Source organism: Mastomys coucha, unplaced genomic scaffold (genome assembly GCF_008632895.1).
Source record: "Mastomys coucha isolate ucsf_1 unplaced genomic scaffold, UCSF_Mcou_1 pScaffold22, whole genome shotgun sequence".
NCBI lineage: Eukaryota > Metazoa > Chordata > Mammalia > Rodentia > Muridae > Mastomys > Mastomys coucha.
The window spans coordinates 64,597,579-64,603,578 of record NW_022196905.1 but is presented as its reverse complement, the minus strand read 5'-3'; the positions used below and the strand labels follow the sequence as shown (position 1 = coordinate 64,603,578).

Here is a 6,000-nt window from a genome sequence, read left to right as displayed (position 1 = left end):
CTTCTTCTTCTTCTTCTTCTTCTTCTTCTTCTTCTTCTTCTTCTTCTTCTTCTTCTTCTTCTTCTCAATTTTTTACAGTTCAGTCATTATCCCTCTCCCAGTCTCCCCTCTAAGTGTTTCTAATCCTATTTCTCCCCCTTGTCTCCAAGAGAATGTCCTATCCCCCACTCCTACCCCACCAGACCTCCCCACTCTCTGGGGCCTCAAGTCTGTCAAGAGTTAGGTGTATCATCTCTCACTGAGGCAAGACCAGGCAGTCCTCTGCTGTATATGCATCAGGGGCCTCATGTCTGTTCATGTATGCTGCCTGGTTGGTGGCTCAGTTTCTGAGCAACCTAGGGGGTCCAGGTTTGTTGAGACTGCTGGTCTTCCTATGACATGTCCCTCCTCATCTTCTTCCAGTCTTTCCCTAATTCAACTTCAGGGGTCTCCAGCTTCTGTCCATTGGTTGAGTGTAAGTATCTGTATCTAACCCTTTCAGCTGCTTTTTGACCCTCTTGGAGGGCAGCCATGCTAGGCTCCTGTCTGTAAGCACACGATAGTATCAGTAATAGTATCAAGCCTTGGAGCCTCTCTTTGAGCTAGATCCCAATTTGGACCATGATCAGGTACTTCAGGGCAGAGGGAACAGGACTGAAGCCCTGAGAGCCAGCAGAAAGAATGAAAACAGGCAACCTTGGGAGGTAGGAGATGGGGGTACTCTAGAATGTACTAGAAACCTGGGAGGTGAGAGATGCTCAGGACTCAAAGAGAGGGCCCTTAGATGAAGTGCTCTACAGTGGAGAGGGGTAACTTGTAGAGTCCATCTCCAGTAGAAAGACAGGGCATCAGAAATATATTTTAAATGTAAATGAGGAACACATAAAATTAGGGCATTGAGTACTTTAAATCTCACTAATTTCTTTCATTTTGCTGGAGACCATAACAAGTTTTTCTTTCCAGTTGGCAGTGTGATATAACTAATAATAAAGATTCCAGGACAAACAAACAAACAAAAAACAAAACCAGAAAGATTTCCCCTTCTTTACATAACCCATTTTGTGGAAAATCAGTGTGTTGGAAATCTTCATGGAAGAGTCTACAATTCTCTCAAACTCAACATATCATCTCCCCCCATGCCAGCCCACTTTCTTCAGTCTAGCACTGTCATTATCTGTGCTCCAATCCCAAAGATAGCACAAGTATCCAGTTGTCCACATGAGAAACTAGAATTAACCTTCATTCATTGTTCCTCAAAGTAGGCAATCACCAGACCTTGTTAAGTCTGTCCTCCTTAGATACCAAGAGCTATGTCCACTATCAAGATTATCTGCCATCTTTCTTCGTCTAGGCTATTCAAATGATGAAGTCATTACTTTCTAGCTCTGTCTATTGTTTCTTTTTCAATTCAGTTGATGGGGCACACATTCTAGTCCTCGCATTCTACACATATTAAGTTCCACATCTTTGATGTCCAGCATAGGTTTACCCCCCCCCCCCCATCTTCCTCTCTTCTGGCCCTTCGTACAGTTTGGAGTCCTCAGAGCATTCTTCTATCTTGCTCATTTCTGAGGGTTCACATTGGCTGTTCTTCTTATTAATGCATCCATTGGCATTTTCACTTTCTGCTCTTTCTCTTAATGTATACCAACACTGCATTATATTTTCCTATCTACATTTCCTTATACTCCCTAAAAGCAGGTGCAAAATCTTCATTCCCAGAACCACAATTCTGAAAAGTAGGATAGAGAACTTATGACTATTTGTTGTTAATATTTTCTGTTGACTAACACAGCAAAAACTTGCTATATTGGTTAAGGGGTCTTAGTGCTCATGTAGTGGAACAGAGTTCATGTCTGAGTACCTGCATCCCGTCGTTGCTAGCAACAACCTGTAACCCCAGCTCCAGAAGATTTCACACTCTCTTCTGGGCCTCATAGGCATCTGCACCATGTGTACACAAATATAAATGAATAATTTTAAATGCTATACTTCAAATCATAACTTACCTGATGTTGCCCTTGTTTGAAAATGCAGGTTTGCAAGCTTGTGAAATTAGAGCACCTTCATGCTGCACCTTCAGAGCCAAGTCTTTATGACCACTTGCCAAGACTGTGTGACTCTAGGTCATTGTCAATTTGTGAAATGGAAGGTAGTCTCTGTGCTAATTAAAGCAATAATAGAGTTTATCTGAGGTCTTAGAATGAGCACCAATCTCTTACCTAGAAATACATACCGAGACAAAGGAAGTGTTTTGGTGAAAATGCATTGCTAGGTTTGAAGGAAGATAGGCACATCTTTCCTTTGTGTTACTTTTCTGTAATAAACACCTGATATCCAAGGGACAAAGACTCAAAATCAGGGCACAGCACATTTTCCCTGTTTACCTTTCCACAACTGGCTTTGTTGCTTTGTCACCTGAAAGACAGGTGTGTTTTCATCTTGAGATTTTTCTTTCCATGATAGCTATATAGGTCCACATACATACACTTAGAAAAAGCCAAACATAAACCATAAGCTCTACACTGTAAGTGTCACAGGACATGTTTGGTATAACAATTTCACCAGAAATGATGTTTGTTCTGGTATTGAAAGGATCTTTTGGTTATTGTGTTGGTGAAAGATGCAGATCAAAAGATGGAGATTAATATAAAGTTATTTTCCATCTCAATTAAATGTACACATGATGCCAAGTGGAAACAAGGCAATGGTAATTTATAATAAAATCTCTATTTTAATAATCTTCTTTTACATTTAAAAATCATTTACAAGACACAGTTCCACTCTAGTTCCACATTGTAGTTTCCACTATTATGAGGACATTTTCCTGAAATATACTTTTAGTTTTGTGATAATATTCTGGCTTCATACATGATTTTCCATAAATGAAAATATCAACATCATAATTCATTCATAGCAAGACATTGTTATGCACTACATATTGAGGTAAACAGGTGGGATATACCCTAATTCTAAACGAAATAAATGCAAACAGACTTTGTCCCAAAGAGAACATAACAGCGAAGGAAAACTCACATACAATTTTTAGCACAGGGAAGCCTAAGTTTACCAGATTAACACGGCACAACGTGGTTGCCAGTTAACTTTGGGGGCTTTTCATGTTGTCCAATCAGATGCTAAACTCTGTGCTATTTTATGGTCACTCTCAGTATAATATTTCTACATGACTCATTTACCTCAGCACACACTTCTATGATACATAAGTACTTAGACTGACTGTCAACATTTGGATGGTGTTTTTTTCTTAAAAGTTGTGATATATGAGTAAAGTTGGCCTGGTCATGGGTTTCTCCAAGATTAAGTGCAGAGATTATTGACCTTTTCTCTCCTGCTACATGCATCACAGCATAGCTACCCTTGCCTTTCTTTCTCATTAATATGGCCTTTAACATAGGATGTTACTTAAATTGTTGTTTCAGTCATGAGAAAAAATTGAAGGAAGAAGTGATCAACATCATTATGTGTAGGCTCAACAAGGAGAAAAGAGCTCATTTTACTTAAAAATGTAAAACCAGAAATAAAATAAGTTTAAAACCAGTTGTATGTAAAAATAATCAAAATGGTCAAAACTCAAAGGTCAAAAAAAATTAACATTACATTTCTTATTTCCTTCGAGAAATACAACCATCTTTCCTAAATATTTTCCTGCTAGATCTTGTATTCCAAGTCTCCCTAAGCCTCCTGAAAGGAAGCCATTTGGAGTCAATCTCAGTGGGTTCAGATTTTATAAGCTTTTCCAAAAGTACAATTTTAAAGAAAACTGTTTTCCAGTTAACATATTTCTCCCTGAACTACTATCCTTAGTATGTTATTAAATAAAAATTTTTATTAAAATCTATTTTAGGAAACATTGTAATTATTTGATTTTATAGTGCTTTAATTAAAGTAGATCCTAATTCCCTTAACTTATCAAGCAAAAGCATCACTGTCTGTAACTGACCCTGATGTCTTCAAAACCATAAACATAAAACTTTAAAAATCTTAAGTGTATATTTGTCTTATATTCCTTTCTAAAATAACCTTTGAGTGTAGTTTCCAGAGTGAAATAGAAAATTAATATCCTTAGACCAAATCACAGAGGCAAATTTACAAGTGAATGGCTTTTTCCCAACCAACAAAGACGATATTTAAGAAGTTTGTTTACAGAAAAGTGGACCACTGACTTTCAGAAGTGAATTTAATGTTCATTAGGGCAGAGCCTGCTGACGGTAGAGTGTGCAAGCATGGGGCTTTTGCACCAGCATGCTCAAATGGCACACTTCCTTATGCATTAAGCTTCTCTTTTGCTTTCTTGCACGAAGCCATCTACCCAACGTCCCTAGAGAGACCTTCCTACAGGTGGGATGGAATGGAAAACTTAGCAGGTCAAAAAAAAAAAATTCCCACTCTGAAATGCTGTGTCTTTCCCAAGAAGAGGAGCAATGACAATAATCAATCAACAGTCTCAAAAACTCTTATTTAATTTGTATCATAAAATTTTGTTATTTGTGACTAGGAAGACAATTACAGTTTTAATTGTTACTAGGAGCAGGTCACCATGAACTCGTGACATAAGATCAAGGATGAAAGTGACAATCTCTTGCCTTTAAGGCATTTAGAAGTTGTCTCTCAAAAAACTAAAAAAAAAAAAAAAAAAAAAAAAAAAAAAAAAAAAGTAATCACTAAGAATGCAATGTAAACAGTATGTTATCTTTAGAGAGGTGAAATTTGTTTGCTACTATACTGCATCTCTCTTCTGCTTTGTACCTGGGTACACTGTATCTCCCACCAGATACAATGGCTTCCTGCTGCTTCTGGCAAGTTTGTTCCTGCTGTTTGAAATGGACTGGCCTATGGCTTATTAAAATGCTTGTTCTTGGGTGGCCTTGTCATACACAAGGAAGAGCTTTCTTCCTATAGCGATCCTGACAGTCATAACATGTGTCTCTTCACTTGTGAAGAAGGGTGGAGGATAGCTTGTATTGCCCTGTAAATCAGAGCCATGATCACTGGGAATCAGTCATCAGAAAGGTAAAATGAGCTTAGATGAATGGTTTATAAAGCTCTGACTTTTCTAACAATGGAATTGGTATCTTCTTGGGGTCAGTATAGGCTAAGGACATGTTGATTAGCAAAACTCTGGGGCTGCACTGGCATTCTAAGGAATAATTGCAGTCTCTCACTTCCCACCATCTCTTCAGCTTTACATAGTGGAATTGGTAATCTTCATTCTCAACCTAAATAGATTTATAATCAGCATGAAAACTCACCTTGGCTATGCCTAATGGGGAGTTTTCACATGGTAGTAGTTAAGGATTAGATACAAAGGAGAAGCACGTGGAGTGCTGGCATTTATTTTTCTCTGCTTCTCTACACCAGAATGACCAATCCCTTGTGTTCCTACTGCATTCCTACCCTCAGTTGCACATGCTTTCTCATGCTGTCCACATTGTAATGAACTGCTCTTTTCAAACTGGGAGCCAAATACCTGACCTGTTAGGCAGCTCATCACAACTAGACAAGTCACCAATAGACATCGTTATTTATCGTTAGGCAACTTAATTATAGTAGATGTCAACTTTACTGTAAATTCCTCCATAATGCTGTTAAACCTAAAAATAACTACAGGCAAGGCTTATATTATAAAACAGCATTGGATATCTTACATGAATAACAGTAACAATAAAAAGCAATATAAACATTTAATAGAAACTCTATCCAGGAGGAGAGGGATGCAGTTCTCAATGACAAATAATAGGTCTTAAAATTCCCCTGTGAGAATGACATTGTTCACTTATGTAGTTTCATGATAAAATGCCAACAGAGAAATGAGCTCTTTAAACCAGGAATAGAGAATCAATAAGCCCCCAAAGCAAATGGTACACATATTGATTTGAAGTGGGGCTGGGAGACTTAACTCAGAAAAGACAAATTAATGAAGTTGAAATGGAAACAAAAGGGACAAAGAAGAAAGAAGTTCAATTGCACTTGCTGTGTGCACAGATGAGCTAAATTCCAAGA

General features: G+C 37.9%; 1 protein-coding gene and 1 long non-coding RNA gene across 6 annotated transcripts in view; one reads left to right on the top strand and one right to left on the bottom strand.

Moving 5' to 3' along the window:
• Positions 1–6,000, bottom strand: part of Gabrb1 (gamma-aminobutyric acid type A receptor beta1 subunit) — a 432,240-nt gene that overhangs the window by 361,165 nt on the left and 65,075 nt on the right. The window lies entirely within an intron of this gene.
• Positions 1–6,000, top strand: part of LOC116071174 — an 89,320-nt gene that overhangs the window by 19,364 nt on the left and 63,956 nt on the right. The window lies entirely within an intron of this gene.